Raw genomic sequence first — 17,644 nt, 5'->3', positions numbered from 1 at the left:
AGTTAGAATGTTATGGGTCAGCCGGGCGGTGGTGGCGCACGCCTTTAATCCCAGCACTCGGGAGGCAGAGGCAGGCGGATCTTTGTGAGTTCGAGGCCAGCCTGGGCTACCAAGTGAGTTCCAGGAAAGGCGCAAAGCTACACAGAGAAACCCTGTCTCGAAAAACCAAAAAAAAAAAAAAAAAAAAAAAAAAAAGAATGTTATGGGTCACTGAGAATTTTCTTGGTTCTCTGTTTGTTTGTGTTTGTTTGTACAAGGAAATCAAAGCCAAGGCGTGCGGCCAACTAGACAAGCTCACATAGTGCTGAGCTGGGACTGGCAGGGAATTTCAGACTTCCATCCTGATTGCCACTAGTGTTATACCATACAACCTCTGCTACCCTGTAGCCTTATCATCCCTGAATAGTCCCCAGGTGTTCAACAGAGAGCTGTCTCTCCTTATGAGAGTGTGAATTCAAGTAGACAAAGTATGGGCATCTCCTTGGTGTGCCTAGGGGCCTGCTTAGAAATCCTAGGTAAAGAAACTGTTGTATTGCCATGGTGTCAATGATGGTGATAAATCACTCATCTTGCCCCAGATCTTGGGTATACTTTTGGTATCTATCTTCGCATTCAATTCCAACAGTCTTATCCATGAGTAATGTGAAGAAAATGGGATCCAGTTAGGTTGAGAACTTCTATAGAGTTATAAGCTAGCAAGTATAAAACAAAGTCTCAGAGACTACAAAGCATGTGAATTAAGCACTGGGCACACATGGCTAAATCTTGTATGGGCTTATGAATGTGACCTCCTTACAGGCAGTCTGGTATCTTTCTGATCATCATGAGTAAAGACATTGCTTTTAAAGTATCAAGGAGACTGAGAAAAGTGCTAGACAATATGCTTGGTAGTCAATGATTAGAGAGTAGGGAAGAATAGTTTTTCATCTCATATAGAAATTCCCTATTTCAGTATATACTGCCATGCCTCTGTAAGAGTTGAATGGAACTGTGTAAATCATGCAGTTTTTCATATGTGTGCATTGTAGGAAAGAATTAACCCCATAATGATTTGTAAAAAAAAAATTAAATTTCTAGGAATCATACTTTGCTGTGCTAATATACTGTGGGGGATGTGGTGGTTTGAAAGAAAATGGTGCCCAAAGGGAGTGGCACTATTAGGAAGTGTGGCCTTGTTGGAGGAAGAATGTCATCGTGAGGGTGGGCTTTGAGGTCTCTATGCTCAAATTTCACCCAGTGTTAACAATTCATTTTCTATTGCCTGTGGATCAAGATGTAGAACTCTCAGGTCCTTCACCAACATCATGTCTGCTTACACACCACCATGCCCCACCATAATGATAATGGATTAAACCTTTTAACTGTAAGCCACTCCAATCAAATGTTTTCCTTTGTAAGAATTGCAGTGGTCATGGTGTCTCTTCACAGCAATAGATACCCTAACTAAGACAAGGTGTAAGTATTTTCTGACTTTGGAGAGACATAATTCCTGATAGCAGAGAAAGGGACCACTTCCTCCAAAATCCAACTTTGACTTTATAGTCCCTAAATTTGTGGGGGAACATGAGCCGGCAAACTCATTTTGAGATGTCTGGGGGCTGCCCTATGAGGACTCAGGGTGCTGGTTTGTAGATCTCTATTTAGCTTCTTGCTGAGTTTTAAGGAGCAGGCCCATATCTGAGTGCCCATAGCCTGTAAGCACAGCCCCTGGAGTCAGCTCTCTCAGTCATCTGGCTTCCTGTTGGCTTCCAAATATTGGTGCTAGAGGCTATTAGCTTAACATTAAAAGTTTAACTGTTAAATAAAAACAAGTTAGTAAGATGAAAAAAAGAAGCATGTATCTTTACTGACAGTGTACTTTACTCATATTGGAGCTGTATGTATATGACAAAATGAGTGCTTTACTTTACTCATATTGGAGCTGTATGGGACATGACCTTAGCCCAAGAGATTCTTGTCCAGGAACAGGCTAGCTTCTCTGCACAAGTCAGCCTGATATCTGGCTGAGGGCTGCAGTTCTATATGGAGTCCGGACAAGGGTGACTGGAAGTTCCTCAGGGCTGGAGAGATGGCTCAGTGGTTAAGAACACTAGCTGCTCTTCCAGAGGTCCTGAGTTCAATTCCCAGCAACTACATGGTGGCTCACAACCATCTGTAATGAAATCTGGTGCCTTCTTCTGACATGCAGGCAGACATGCAGCCAGAACACTATATACATAATAAATAAATAAATAAATAAATAAATAAATAAATAAATAAATAAATAAATAAATAAATAAATAAATATTTGGGGTTGGGGATTTAGCTCAGTGGTAGAGAGCTTGCCTAGCAAGCACAAGGCCCTGGGTTTGCTCCTCAGCTCTGAAAAAAGAAAGAAAAGAAAAGAAAAGAAAAGGAAATTCCTCATAGTCCAAGGAAGCTAGTTCCAGGGGAATTCCATTTTCCTCTGGTTGGCCAGGAGGATTTGGGTTGGGGGATAAACTGTTAACCATGACGAGACTGAAAGAGAGAGAAGATCTATGTTGACATTTGAGTAGTTGAGTAGACTCTTCATCACTTGGCAGCCAATGCTGTAAGTGGTCATCCCGGGACATCCTTCCACAGCAATCTGAGGTTGTCTTGGAGAAACTGTACTTCCTTAATTTTCAAGGTCATATTCCTGGTGCATGGTGGAGCTGGACTTGGGACAAAGTCTATGGTTCTGGGGGAGGAAGGCTACATTGACCTATGACATTTCAGCTCCTTCTTTTTGTTTTCAGTGAATTGGTTGATCAAAATGTACTCAGGGGAAAGAGGGGAAATCCGTATGGGTCAGCTCTATAGGTTCCTTCTGTCAGGGTTTTGCGCTGGCTTTTCCTGCCTGCCACTCCACTAGGCACCTTCTCTTATCAAAACCCTTTATACCTGTCTATTATTATGCCATCAAAAGCAGTTCTCCTAACCTTTATTCACCCTTAGTGATTCATAACAGACAGAAACTGAATGTGCTACTTTCCCTAGTAATATTTGTGTTTTAATTATAGTCCACACATTGGGATTTTTATTTTTAATTATGAGTGTGTGCTGTGTGGGGGTATGTGTACATGAGGGCAGGTTACTGCAAGTTAGTGCAGAGGCTAGAGTTATAGGCTGTTGTGGGCCTCTACCATGGGTGTTGGGAACCAAACTCCAGTCTTCTCTGTAAGAGCAGTATTTGCTCTTTACAGATGAGCCATCTCTCTAGCCCCTTGAAGATGTGAATGTAGACGCAGCCATCAAGTTCCATTCCCTACTCTATGGCAATTTATGTACTGATGCTACCTTGGGAGCCTAACTAGGAATTCCTTTTCAATAGCTCCCAGCCTGCCTGCTCATCCAGTCCACCACTTCCTTGCTGGCCCATCATAAATACATCTGAAAGGCAAATTAAGTTTCAGAGTATAAAGGTGGCATCTTGGCCCCATCTTCACTGTTGAATTGTGAAGTGGCTTGATCTTCAATAGTGTCTGAATATGACCACCATATTCAAGATGATAAATGGCTCTGTAACTCATTGGATTCACCAGGGAAGTCCAGACTGTATTTTGTCACCTGACTTGAACACAGTATGACTTGGCTTCTCAAAGCAGAAGGGAGGCTGGGTGTTCCATGCTGCCTGGGACCATGGCCTCTTGGTCTGAGCAGGAAAAACATGGTGCCCATCTCTAGAGAGTCCAGGTATTTCGTGTCCTGCCTCCCTTGTTCTACCTAGGAGGCAACCTCCTGAAGGTCCTGAAGGCAGTGTGTCTTTTATATAACATTTTGTCCCTTTAGAAATTATCGTGATGCATGTCAAGAGCTTTCACACCGAAAAAAAAAAAATATGTCACGTTAGCTTCCAAGCTTCTGATTGTCTAAATAACGCAGCAACTCAACATACAGCTGTCTGGCATTTTGACAGTACAATAACCCATAATTCTTCCTGCCACTCAACACTTCAAAGTTAGCATTTTGTAGTTTGCTCTCAAGGAGTATTCATTTAAATTTTCAAGAGCAAAGAGTGAATGTGACTGCCTCATATCTCTCTTTTGATCTTTGCTTCATTTACTTGGGTGCTCTTCCCATTATTATACATATTTTCTGGGATGATGATGCTTACATGTCAACTTTTTTTTTAAGAGGTAGAACGTCTTCAGATGTCTGTTCTCCATTTTGTGGATAATTAGGGATAAGAATGGAAACCATCTTCCAAGCTACCAAGGTCAATGGTCCTGCTCGCATTTTTCTATGCATTTGCCCTGAATGGAGCAAGATGGGATTTGGCTAGGTGAAGTCATGTCTAACTTCCTGCCTCTTTGGAGAAGTCAAGCAAAATAGTTGCATCTATAATCCAGGAAATGTGAAGTTTCCACTTTCACCACATTTGAAGGTGTATCAGCTTGCTTGGTCCCACCTGATCCTGGAGTCTGCAGGATGACTTCTGGACTGAGTCAAAGTTAATGACTTTGACCTAGCTGCAGGATTCCAGACCACACTGACACTTGAGTTGCCACTGGTCACTCTTGTAGGCAAGTTAACATCTATAGTAATTGAAATCCAGCTATGGATCTGACTTCCTAATTACTTAAATAACCTTGGCCTACCCAAGAATGTGCATCTCTGAACCTCTTTTCTCATTTGTTGAAGTGGCTACTAGCTCAAGTTATATCTGCCTCTATAGGCTTGCAGCTAACTTAAGATTAAGATATGTGTTATCTCCATATTCAACATGACTGTAGGTGTTTTATTTAATTCACTGTGCATTTGTACCCCAGATCTGAATTCCCATTGGTAGTCAATTGATTGGCTTGTTGTGTTTCTTTTCTGGGACAAAGACAGCTGTGTCATAACTTCTACTATGGACTTGGCTCATTGTGTGGCCATTCTTGAGCTGCATTCAAGGATGAACTTTTTCATCTTGAACATCTTTAGGACATCTGAGAATTTAAAATTTCTGAAGTGAAGAAAGTTTTCCATCCATGTCTTACCAACTGACTTGCTGAATATGCTTGTCCTGAGAAAGCTCAGCTTGCCAAACCCCCCTTGAGTCCATAGAGTTAAGTATAATTTAGAAGTCTGAGTGTGTGTGTAAAAAGAATCCCTGTGTTTATTATGCAGCCTGTTTATGCTTTTGAAGCTGTTCGAGTGATAAACATTTTACCATCATCAGTCCCTAACATTTCTATAATGGAATTTGCTTGGCTAGGCATGTAGGGAATGATCCTTTTGACGGTAGCATTAACTCTTTCTGGGTTTGCCAGGAGTCACTTTGACATGTCTGGTATGGGCTGCTTGTTGGAAATTACAGAGTGTTTGAATCACAGTAGATGGTCAGTTTTTGAAATGGGGCATGTGTGAAGTTTCTCTGGCTGATTGGTTTTGTTGGGGAGGAGTCTGGGGTGACTCTCCCTTGCTTATTGGTGTTTTCAAGAGGGTTTTATCCTCAGACCTGGTGGTCTTATTTAGTGTGCACTTGCTGCTTTTAAATGGGTAATTTGAAGCCTTGCCAGCTACTTGTGATGCAGTGTGGAAGCAGCCTGGACTTGGAGGAGGATATCTACTGACATTTCCCACAAACATGCATTTCTACCTGAACCTGACATTGGAAGAGTGCTATGAAGTAGAATGGACCAGTGTTGCTGAAATTATGTTTACACAAATTTTGGGAGGGTGATGAAAATAATGTGTTTCATTCTAGAACATTCTAAAATTGCCTGCATTTTGCATTTCTCCAAAATAATAATTTGCAGCCTTCTAATAAATATCTGTTCTTATATGTATTCCTGTATGTATGTATTACATGCATTTCTCTGAAGTTGGGATCATGCTATAGTGATAATGTATTATTTCAAGCCTATTTTAAATATTTTCTTTTGTTATAAATCAACCTTGAAACTCTATGAAGTGGCTGGATAGTTTTGTTATTAAGAGTATATTGTAGTGTTGTAAGTAGGTTTTTTCCCATATGTTCCTTGCTCTATTTAGTACCATGAAGTATATCCTATGATATATTTTATTTTCATTTTATACATACCCCTGACTATATCCTAACAGGACATAACTCTCTCTCTCTCTCTCTATATATATATATATATATATATATATATATATATATATATATATATATATATATATATGTGTGTGTGTGTGTGTGTGTGTGTGTGTGTGTGTGTGTGTTGTACCAGGATAAACTGTTAGAAATGGAGTGGCTGGGATACTTGTATTTACCTTTTGAAAGTCTATTTTAAAATAAAGATAGAAAGGTGGGGGTGTTACTCTGTTTTGAGCAGGAAAACTAGAGAAGGAAAACCCAAACTGATGTCCCTACAGGATACATGGAGACCCAGATGCCCCCAAGGCTGGCATCTGCTTTGTTAACTCCTGGGAAGTGAACTGTCCAGGGCTTGGTTGTGTTACTTGGTGGCAATGGGACTCTCTTTACAATAGTTGCTCAGTGTGACTTATGGTCCCAATACCCCCCTGAAGAGTCTGTAATGAGGATGCAATGGCTTCCTCATCTCACTTCAGGCCAGCAGTTTCGGGGATTTCTCTACTCAGTACTATGCAGTGCTGGCTGGAGCGCTGGCCAGGCCATCTGCTTTCCTGCTTAACCCTTGCCACTTCATTTGTTCTGCAGGGCTAGGGACTGAACTCCCCCCAGCCTCACACACCCTGTGCAAATGTTCTACCCCAGAGGTCTATCCTCAGCTCTTTCTTTTTCACAGGAAACTCTGGGGAAACACCCATGAAGTCCCCGACTCTCTGCTGGGTCCAGATGTGTTCAGATCAGCCCTGATTCCCAGAATGCATCTGGTAGCAAAGCCCCAAAGACAGATAATTATGACAGAATGTAATGGTGAGAGTCTCAAAGATGAGGCAAGATCAATGTCTTAGTGATGTTTCTGAGGTGTGACAAATGTCTGCTTTGCAGCCACCACAGACATCGTGGACTCTTGGTCTTAAGTATTTTGTTTTTTAGCCTTCCTGCTTTTTGGGCCATTTTGTCTTTTGTCCACTGGGACTTGCTTCCTATTGTTTTTGTATATAGCAGGCATCTAATAGTAACTGATATGGTGGATGAACATGACTTCTGGATGGTGATTCCTGGCCCTAAACTCATCAATGACGCATTCCCTAGATATTGTACCCATGTCTGAGTCTCATTTTCCTTATCTGTAAAATTGAGGTAAAGCTAGATGGTAGCTATTAAAAATAGCCAATATTGACTGAGCATCCATTTTGTACCAATATAGAGCTGAAAGGACCTTACAGATATGAGCTTATTAAAATCCATGTGTTTTTGGCATAACTGTGATCCCATTTCTTAAGTGGTCATTCAGAATTCAAGGCCACAGAGCTGGAGGGTGGGAGGACAAAATTGGCGGCAGGCTTTGGAACTTGATCCTCAGTCATGCCCTCCAACTTTGAAAGAGCCTTGTCTTGTCCCAAGGCCTTTGACCTTTTGGCTAAGACTCCATGTAGAAAAACGTGCCTTACAAAGAACCCAGGCTGTGTCAACACATATTATAATTCTGGAAGTTTAATGTCATTAGCTAAGGAGAGCAGGAACTCCCTTGAGGGTCCACTCTCTTGCCCGCCAGGTACACGAATGTCCAGGATTTTAGCTGTTCCCCATATAGGGCTTCTGAACATTCTAGAATCAGAGGGTTGTCGCTGAGAGGGAAAGAGCCTCTTTCTACCAGCCACTTAATTGTGCAGCCCCTGGCTTCTTCAGGATCAGCCATGAAGGTCAATGCACCATGGGTTAGTGTTGTGTCAGTGACCCAAACAGCCACAGCACATGGTAAGGGTGAATTTCTTTTCCATGTTGAAATGCCTGATCTTTTTTGATTTTAGGAGGCAGTTGGCCTGGCCTCTCTCCTCTCCTTTGGGCGGCTCATGTTCTTGAGTCTTACAAGTCCAGCTTTAGTAATAGAGAGGTCCTGTTAACGCACATATCTGGGGGCCAGGATCTAATGTCCTCATGGTACCTGGATTACCAAAAATAAAAAAGGTTTGTGGTAATAGAGGAAGAAGAAAGAGGAAAAGAAAGGCAGGTTTTAGATGAGTTGTAGATTTTTTTTCTTCTCCCTATAGAGATTTTATTGTAAGGTGAAGAAATCCCTGCTTCTTAGGTTGATTTGAATGGGAAGATTTGCATACATATATACATACACCTATACATCCTTGAACAATGTCAGCTTCCAGTGTCTCTAGCTCCTCTGCAAGCTCCCAATCTTGGGGCTTCTGTAGGTTGATTCCGGCAAGCACAGGCGCTGCTTCAGTATTCATTTCAATGGCGTTGACAATACTGACAATATAATTGACCTAAAAAGTTCTGGATTTCCTGTTAATGCACTTTAGAAATGTACATCAACTACCAAAAAAATCATTTCTATCTACATTTCACTTGATTTCCATTTTCAAGAGAGCAGCTTCGTCATTATTATTCTATTTGAATAGTACTGATATCTTGAAGGATGGAAGGAGATTTCTATTGTATGCAGGAGTACTTTATTTCGATATTTTCTTTGTCTGATTATACATGATAAACACACATTAGTGACATTTCGTGCATGTTTGGAAGATAAATGGGGATATCTCTTTAAACCATTCCTGACACTTGCTAACCTGTGAGCTTAATGGCATTTTCTCTTTGATTCAATAATTTGTCTGTCAAAAAAAAGCTGGGCTGACATTCCCCTTGTTGTGGGATTGAGATGGAAAGGAATCTCTTCTCTTGAAGATAATTTTTTTTTAAATTGAAGGGAACATTTTAGGATATGAATATTTTTGAAGATTTTGGGGTTCAGGTGATGGAGGTGGGGGCGGGGTTGAGAAGGTGGCACTAATGAATGCCAGATCCACTGACATTCTGTGGATAGCAAGTGATAAAAAAGGAGACCATTTCATTCCCCTTCAAGTCCTCTTAAAATAATTAGGGCACATGTGAAAACTTGCAAATGCAAATGGCTCCTACCGGGGCTGGAGGAGACTGGCAGCTGTTGACGGAGGTGATCTGTACTGCAGAGGACAGCTGTGACTCTCTACACCTGCCCCAGCTCCCCAAGGCTCACTCCAGGTGAAGGCTTGAGACAGAACCCAGCCCCAGGATTATGTTGTGGAGGGGCCCCCTGACAATATTGGAAAAGGTGAGTCCTGAAGGTCAACTTGGAGTTTAGGGAGAGACTGGGGAACTAGGAGTGAGGCCTGACTCACCCAAGGAGGTCCTTTATGGACAAGAAAATACTTTTAGACCCACATCTTATGACCCATGGTATACTGCTGAGCCTACTTCTTGGACCCCCTCAGCCCTACCTTAGAGGCTTTTATTTTATTCTGAGTCTGATCACAGTTTCCTCTCCCTCCCTCTTCTCTTCCCAAGTCTTCCCCCAATCTTCCTCCCCACTTTCTATCCTCCTTTCTCTTTACAAAAGGGCAGGCCTCCCATGTCTACCAGCCAGCTCTGGCAGTGAGACTAGGCCCCTCCTCTCCTACTAAAACTGGAGGAGGCAACCCAGTGGAAGGGAAGGGTCCCAAAGGCAGGTACCAGAGTCAGAGACAGCCCCTGATCCCACTGTTAGGAGGCCCACAAGAAGACCAAGTTACACAACCGTAACCTATATTACAGAGGGCCTGGTCCGTCCCAGGCAAGCTCTGTGGTTGGCAGTTCAGTCTCTGCGAGCCCTGATAAGCCCAGGTTAGTGGATTCTGTGGGTTTTCTTGTGGTGTCCTTGGTCCTTCTGGCTCCCACAACCCCTCTTCCCCCTCATCTAGAGAATTCCCCAAGGTCTCCCTAATGTTTGGCTGTGGGTCTCTGCACCTCCTTCCAGCTGTTGCTGGGTGAAGCCTCGCTGATGGCATCTGGGCTAGGCAATGATGTGAGGACAGATTATCATTAGGAATCACTTCATTGACTTTTTTTTTTCCCAGTCATGTTTGGTTCCATCCTAGGTCTCTGGGCTGTCCAGCCTCTGGATCCTGGCCCTCCAGGCAGTGTCAGGGGTGGGCTCCCTCTGATGGCATGGGTCTCTAGCTGGACCAGTCATCGGTTGGCCACTCTCACAAGTTCTGCTCCCCCTTTACCCCAGGCAGGACAAACTGTAGGTCGAAGGTTTTGTGCTGGGTTAGGGTCCCAATCCCTCCACTGATGTCTTGCCTGGTTACAGGAGATGGCCGGTTCAGGATGTGTGTCCCCCATTGCTAGGAGTCTTAGCTAGGGTCACCCCCTTAGAGGCTTCCTGCAGGTCGGGTTGGAGGAAGCTGCTGAGGGGAGGCATACTATTTAGGCAGGGAGCAGAGAGGAGAGGCGCTTGGTGCTCCCCTCCTCTACCCTAGGGTGTCTTCAGAAGCAGGGTTAGAAAACTCTGACACCAAGTGGTTGAGTGGGGAGGGCTGGGACATTTTACAAATGACTGTGACCCATGTGGAGAAGAGAAGAACGCAAGGGTGGGTGGGTGGGTGAACCTGTCTTCTGTGCTTTTTGTGCCTGCTCTCATGCACACCCACTGTGTGTGTGTGTGTGTGTGTGTGTACACACGCATGTGGTGATAGAGTTGCACCTGCCATGGAGCCCACCTCAGTTTCTGTGAATCTGGGTTAAACAATTGGTAAGTGGGCAGGGACATGAAGCCCAGTGAAAACAGGCTGAGGCCGCCATTTTCCTCCCATCCTATGTTTTGCCTACTTCCTCCCGGGAAAGCCACTTTCCGATGCTGCTTGTCCACTCGTGTGGCCAGGGTCCTGAGTCCGAGCTGCTCCTGTCCTCTACTGCACAGTGGGGCTGGTGGGGAGAACAAAGCAGGTACAAAGTCTGGAAGCTTGGAATAGACAAAGCGCTCTTGTCTCAGTGAAGGGGCTGGGCTGCCCACCCAGAGCTCGTAACTGGGCTTCGAGAAAGTAGTGGGGCTCAGAGTGGTGGTCCGCTCCTAGGACGTCAACACTTGAAAACCTGAGGTAGGAGGATCATGGGTTCAAGGTCAGTCCGGACTATGAATATAATTAAAGGCTAGCATTAGGTTCATATATAGCAAGACCTTATTCCTCTGTCCCCTCATTTTCTGTGACTTCTCAGGCCTGTTCCCTCTAGTCTCTGCTCTTCCTTGTCCCACACCTAGAGAAAGGGTTCATGCCGAGAGAGGCTGTGGGTCTCTTCTCTAGGAAGGCTGAGCCAGCCTTTGCTGTGCCTGGATTTGGTACAGGGGTGTGGGAGCTGAGGCTGGGGCACACCCAACCCTGTCTTTTGACGTCATCCTGGCATTGCGTCCTGGGGTCTGTTTCTTCCCGTGCATCCCTAAGAGAATACTACTTCCTTATTTGAAAGCTCCTTCACCACCCATTGTGTCTTTATTGCAAGGCATGTTCATTTAAAAACAATTTTGAACAGAGTGCAACCCCCTCCCCTACCTCCCTGTTGGCAAAACCCAGAAATCTGTCCTTAGTAAGGCAAGCTCTATGGGCCTGGGGTGGGGGTCATTTACAGTGGTCTCTGGGTGTATTTCAGCTCTGAGAGGCAGTAGCTGGAGGATGCCCATTCCATTCCTTTCTTCTCCTAATAATCCAGGAGTGCTTTTTTCAGGTCTCAACAACCTCACCTTGAATATGGAACATGCAAGTCTGGTAAGCATGACTTAGAACTCTTCCCAAGTTCAGGGCCACCTATGCCGGTTTTAGCCCTTTTAATTGTCAAATAAAGCCAAAAGCAGAGTTTGGGGGAGAAAATGAAAACACTGATTCATCAGGCTCCCTCACGGAGACTCATTCAACCCCTTTTGTTGACTGCTTATTGGGCACCAAACATAGACATTCGTAGGCACTGGGGCCGCGTTTCAAGTCCCACAGCCTGCCGGTGCTGTTATTGATGCCAGGAGTACAGAACCAGGATTTTTGACCTTTGACCTGATAGTTTTCTAGCTCATCACACTGTCTTCCTGGAGACCTTGTCTTCTGCAGGAACTAGAAGACCTGAAATTCCTTCTTACCACTGGGTCGGCACTCTTCTGGCTTCCCGTGCTGGTGCCTGGCCATGAGCTGGCCCTGTCTCGGCACAGAGATCGGCTGTTTCACACCGAGCTATGGCACAATCAACACACTCAAGAGGAAAAACAGGCAGTGGCCTTACCACAGGCTTTCCAGGCACTGGCTTCCCCTAGCACATGGGGACATCTTCCATGTCGGGCACCCTGAGCCCTTACTTCAGAGACCTCACCGCACAATCCATCTAACAGATGAAAGTGAAGCCCCGGTCTCACAATAACTGAGATGTATAAAGTTTCAATGTGAAAATTTTGGAAGGATTTAAAAAAAAAACATTTCTGAAGTGCTAAGATTTAAGAGTAAGTTTGTACGTGTGTGTGTGTGTGTGTGTGTGTGTGTGTGTGTGTGTGTGTGTGTGTGTGTGAGAGAGAGAGAGAGAGAGAGAGAGAGAGAGAGAGAGAGAGAGAGATTTAAATTTAATTTTAACAATAAATGATTTTCAGGCTTTCACTTGCATTTGAAGTCATATTGGTAAATAACTGAGATCATTTGTTAGGGAGGTTATCTCATTCAGACTTATTTTATCACTTGGGACTTCTAAAATTAAATGTATGCACTAGCTAGTTTTTTTAGGAACTCACACGAGTGTTTGCCTAACATTGTGGCCTAGAAGGCACAGAGCAGGGACATAGAAGCCAGAAGCATGGCAGGAGGTAGGAACCAGGTTAAGTCCTCTGCACAGAGGCAAGACTAGGGTCCTGAGTTATATATACAGTTACATATATACTTAATTATATATACAGAGCTTAAACGGATCTGTGTTTGACTGCTAAATGCACATAGGGGTTCTTTTGGTTGAAATTGAATGAAACTTCTATTGACATGCTTTGAAATTTTAATTTCACATGTTGGAGATCCTTTTCTTCTTATAGAGCCCAAATATTTCATTGGCTTTTGAAAAATTTAAAGGGGAACTCTCGAAGACATCTATACCTGTAGTTCTTTGGGTGGGAGGTAGAGGGACTCAGAATCAATAACCTTACATCTACCTCCCCCAAACCAAATCCTATACCTGAGGATGCCCTTGGGGACCCCAGGTGGGCTGGGCTGGTTTGTAAGACTCGCTGAAAACTCTAAGAGCTGGCATTATATCTTAAAAATGTCCTGGTAGACTCTGGTTTCTAATTGCTGTGAGGTGACACTCCACTCAGGTTGATGTAGCAAAATACCTCAGGCTGGGTGGCTTCGACTGAGTTCTGGAGGCTGGATGCCTGCGATCTCGGTTCGAGCAAATTCTGATCTCAGGGATAGCTCATTCCTTGGCTTGCAGACAGCTGTCTTGTGTTCTGTCATAGAACCTGACCGAATTCTGTTTTGTTTTAATCTTTTTTCACTGAAGAACACTGACCCTGTCCTGGTTTAGAACATTATTTAATCCTAATTATGTCTACACACTCCCTCTTCAAATATCCTTGATACACCATCTCCATTTCTACCCATTATCACATCAGGATTGGAGAATGAACATACAAATTTGGGGCACAAGCATTCAGTCCCTAACATACACTGTGAAGAAGAAAATGGATTTTAGAATCTGTGGTTAGATTTCAAATCTTTGTACTCCCACTTTTTAGTACAGTGGCTTGGGAGAAGTTGTTTTTTGGGATTTAGTTTCTACTTCCATAAATTAGGGACAATGATTTGAAAGGTTTCATTTGTATTTGAAATAATACTGGTAAAGGAGTGAGATCCCCTATTAGGCCATCTCATTTAGATTTATCTTATCACTTTAAAATTTTAAAATTAAATGAATACTGTGGTGGTTTGAACAAAAATGCCCCCTAAAGGGAGAGGCACTATGAGGAGGTGTGGCTTTGTTGGAGTAGGTGTGGCCTTCTTGGAGGAAGTGTGTCACTGTGGGGGCAGGCTTTGAGTTCTCATATGTGCTCAAGCCACACCCAGTGTCTTAGACCATTTCCTATTGCCTGATGGGTCAAGATGTGGCAGCTTGTCTTTTCCAGCACCATGTCTGCCTGCATGCCTCCATGCTCCCCGTCATGAAACTGTAAGCTGCCACCTCAATTAAATGTTTTCCTCGATAAGAATTGCTATAGTCATGGTGTCTCTTCACAGCAATAGAACTAAGACAAATACACTTGCTAATTTCTGTAGAAATTATGTTTATCTAGGACTTTGACCTAGAAGGCACAAACAAGAGGCATAGAGCCCTGGAGCATGGCAGGAGGTAGGAACCAGGTGAAGTCCTTGGCACAGAGGCAAGACTGGGGTCTAAAGGGGGTTTGTTTCTAGATTTTCAGAATGTTGAGGCTTGTGGCACAAGGGGCTGAAGAGGGTCCATGGTACAGGGTTGGAGGTTCCCAGCTGGGGTGTGGAAGGATGCTTGCCACAGAAGATATGCACCTTGACCTAATGGAGCCTCCTGTGTGCCATTTCTAAACTGGGAAACACAAATTGAAATTACTAGACTGGCGAGGGTTGCTTGTTTATGGACAAGTGGCTCTAGACAAATCTAGCATCTTGGAATGAACCAATGTCTAACTATTCGACAGCTATCCAAATAGGAAATGCCACTTCTTTATTTTGAAGGATGGCCAGGATTGGAGGAGATTAGCAAAGCAGAGGTCATCCTCCACATCTTGACTCATGACTGCTGATTGCCTGGCCCAAGATGGGAAGAGTTGCCTGTCACCTCTGTCTTTCTTTCTCCTCTTCCCAGGGCCTGTGAGGGAGCCCCAAGTGCTTAGATTCTAGTGTCTGGGAAACACTGCCAGGCATCCTCAAAGGGCTTTGCGTAAACAGCAGATAACCAACAGGACTCCTAAGTACCTTGTGCAGTGTGTTGGGAGGAACACAGGGAGAGGAAAAGCAAGTCGATAGTGAACTCTGCAGGCTGGTGTGGAGGGCTATGGACAAGCTGTTTTCCAAGAGCCAAGTGGTCACATGAAGGACTTCATTAGGATACAGGGAGGAAGTAGCTGGTGGGCAAGTTGAAGAAAGGAGTTGGGAGAAAACATTATTACAGTGCCTTTGCCCGCTCTGAACTCCAGGTGTCTCACTCAGGAAAAAGGACACCAGCTGACTCTGGAAGGCCAGGAACATAATTACTTCCTGGTAAATCTAAGTATGCTTTGTTGGAGCTGGGGACTGGCCATGCCTGTCCTTCATAATCTGTGATTGCAGTGGGGACAGAGGTGAGGACTAAAGCCAGAGTTCTAGAGCACAGGTAGCCTTGGCTGAAATATCTGTCAGCAACTCGAAAGGATGAACGAAGCCTCGAGTTAATACATTTACCAGTGGGTGAGTGAGCAGTAAACAGGAAAGCACTGAGATCATTGCCTGTGCTAAGGATGGTTAAGTGCTGAGTCCACGCTTTGTTACTAGTTGTATGTCTAGGCTAAATGGTGCTTATCTTAAGGATGTTTTTCTTTAAATATGTGAGTTAATTTAATACCTATATCTTCAAGTAATATCAAACACTTTAGGTATCATTAGGCATTAAGGGATAAACTTGACTTTGCAGTGGCGGCTAAGTTAGAGCAGTTAAGTGCAGTTAAGTTTGAAGGAGCAGGCGGCTTTCTCTGGTTACAGTGTGAGCCTGCTGTACTTGGTGAACACTTTGGTCCCTAGTCCATGCCAAAGGTCAGCCTCTCCTCTTGCCCTCCATTCATGCCAAGGTGATACCATGGAGGCTGAGGACTGTGAGTTGACATGGTGAATCTGCTTGAATAATGGCTGCCAAACTTCACATATTATCTGAAGACCCCGAAGAAACAACAGGACAGAAACATCAGGCAGGCCACAGTTTGGGATACACCCCAGGTCTATTACATCACAAATTCCCTCTATAGTCCCAATCTCAGATGAATTTACTGCATATGGTATAGGGATTTGAGACCCACTACTCCAAGGTCCTTTTTACAATATTTATTTCATTGATGTCTATGTTCAACTTGGAAGAGTAGTTGATCTTTATTGCTCTAGTGTTCTCTTTGTTTCATCTATCTATCTATCTATCTATCTATCTATCTATCTATCTATCTATCTATCTATCCATCCATCCATCCATTATCTCTGTGCGTAATTTTTACCTAAATATAGGACAACTCTAAATAATCTATACTCCATTCTCTTTAAATGTCAATATATAAAGTATCTCTTGTGATGTTTTACAACTATGTGATATTTCAGAGTGTAGACATGACTATCTGTCCATCTTACTGGTCTCCACTAATTTATTCTGTAGAAAATATTTCTCCATAGGAAAATGTAAGAAGCCTTTGGCTGACCACGTGACTCAGAAGGCAGGTAGCTACTTTCTAACTCCAGGCTAAACCCTTACTCTTTTTTTGTAGGGCACAGTAGTCATTGTTCAATTTTCTTGGGAAGGTTCTGGGCTAGGGTAAGAAGACTTTCGTTGCCAGGCTGACTTGCCCTGGACTTGGTTCTTATATTTTTGGTTGTGAGCTTAGCCTTTAATGGCTGAGCCATCTCTCCTGCCCTGGACTTGTTTCTTAAAGAGAACTCCATCCAACCCATCAGCCAGCTGTATGGATACTGCGGTATCCTCGGCCATGATTCAGACTCTGTCCTTTACGTCTGTAAACCCTTTATGGAAACAGAACTTCTCTTTCTGGAGAGCTCATCCAATAACAAAGGGCTGTGGACAAGGGGGCTTTAGAGATGCCTGTGGGCTAGAGGTGGCCAGCCAAGGCTGCTCAGAGGAGTGAGAGCTTGATGAGGGGGTTCATTGCCGCTCTGCTGAGAGAGGACTGTCCATAATGGCCCCTTGCCTAGCTTCTGACTTGTTCAGGGTAGCTGGCTGGTGTGTGTGTGTGTGTGTGTGTGTGTGTGTGTGTGTGTGTGTGTGTGCGCGCGCGCGCTTATCTGGTAGAAAGTATTCTGGGAAACCAAATGGGCGAAAGCCAAACAGAGTAGCTCTTCTCTGAGCCCTCAAAGAGGAGAGACAACAGCAACAAAAAACTCTCCTTTCACAGACACATAAATATTTAATAATCATCTGTCTACAACCAATCTTGAGGAAAAAAAAATCTTTAAATAGACTGCTCGAAAGGCCAGAACCTGAATTTTAATTGAGGTACTTTGAATCACTCCCATTAGTCAGTCGCTCTGACTTTTTCTTAGTGAGGGGTGGATTGCTTTTGAAAGGGGAGTCAGAATTATTAGCAGGTCTTAACAGCAACCAAAAAAAAAAAAGAAAAGAAAAAAGAAAAAAAAAGAAAAGAAAAACCACTGTGTTCTTACTAAATAATAAACTAGGCTTCTTTAAATAATGTGGGCTTTTTGTGTGTGTGTATGTGTGTTTGTGTATGTGTGTGTATGTACGTTTGTATGGTGTGTGTGTACATATGTGTGTGCGTGTGTGTGTGTGTGTGTGTGTGTGTGTGTGTGCTATTAGCATGCAAAGCAAGAGGTCATTAGAGATGCAATTTGAAAACCTTCCTGAGCATAGCTGCCTGAGTAAGCATTTTCTGCCAGTCACCTGCCTGAGAAGTTCCCGTGTCCCCTAAAGTTTGCAGGACATAGGGGTGTGTGTGTGTGCGCGCGTGTGTGTGGGTGTGTATTTATTTTCTCTTCCTCTGCCCCCGAGGCCTCCAGTCTCCCGCAGCTGATGTAACAGCCTCTTGGACGA

The 17,644-nt window shown here is 43.8% G+C and overlaps 1 protein-coding gene and 1 long non-coding RNA gene across 7 annotated transcripts in view; both read left to right on the top strand.

Annotated features, from left to right (window-relative positions):
- Lrmda (leucine rich melanocyte differentiation associated) overlaps positions 1-17,644 on the top strand; it is a 1,030,542-nt gene that overhangs the window by 545,256 nt on the left and 467,642 nt on the right. The window lies entirely within an intron of this gene.
- LOC143267315 (uncharacterized) lies at positions 6,614-17,214 on the top strand. Its single transcript, XR_013042314.1, has 3 exons — positions 6,614-9,149; positions 11,561-11,616; positions 11,950-17,214. It is a non-coding gene; the product is annotated as an uncharacterized LOC143267315 (long non-coding RNA).

Source organism: Peromyscus maniculatus, chromosome 9 (genome assembly GCF_049852395.1).
Source record: "Peromyscus maniculatus bairdii isolate BWxNUB_F1_BW_parent chromosome 9, HU_Pman_BW_mat_3.1, whole genome shotgun sequence".
In the NCBI taxonomy this organism is placed as follows: Eukaryota; Metazoa; Chordata; class Mammalia; order Rodentia; family Cricetidae; genus Peromyscus; species Peromyscus maniculatus.
The sequence above is the reverse complement of the archived record's forward strand: the minus strand, read 5'-3'. Positions and strand labels throughout refer to the sequence as shown.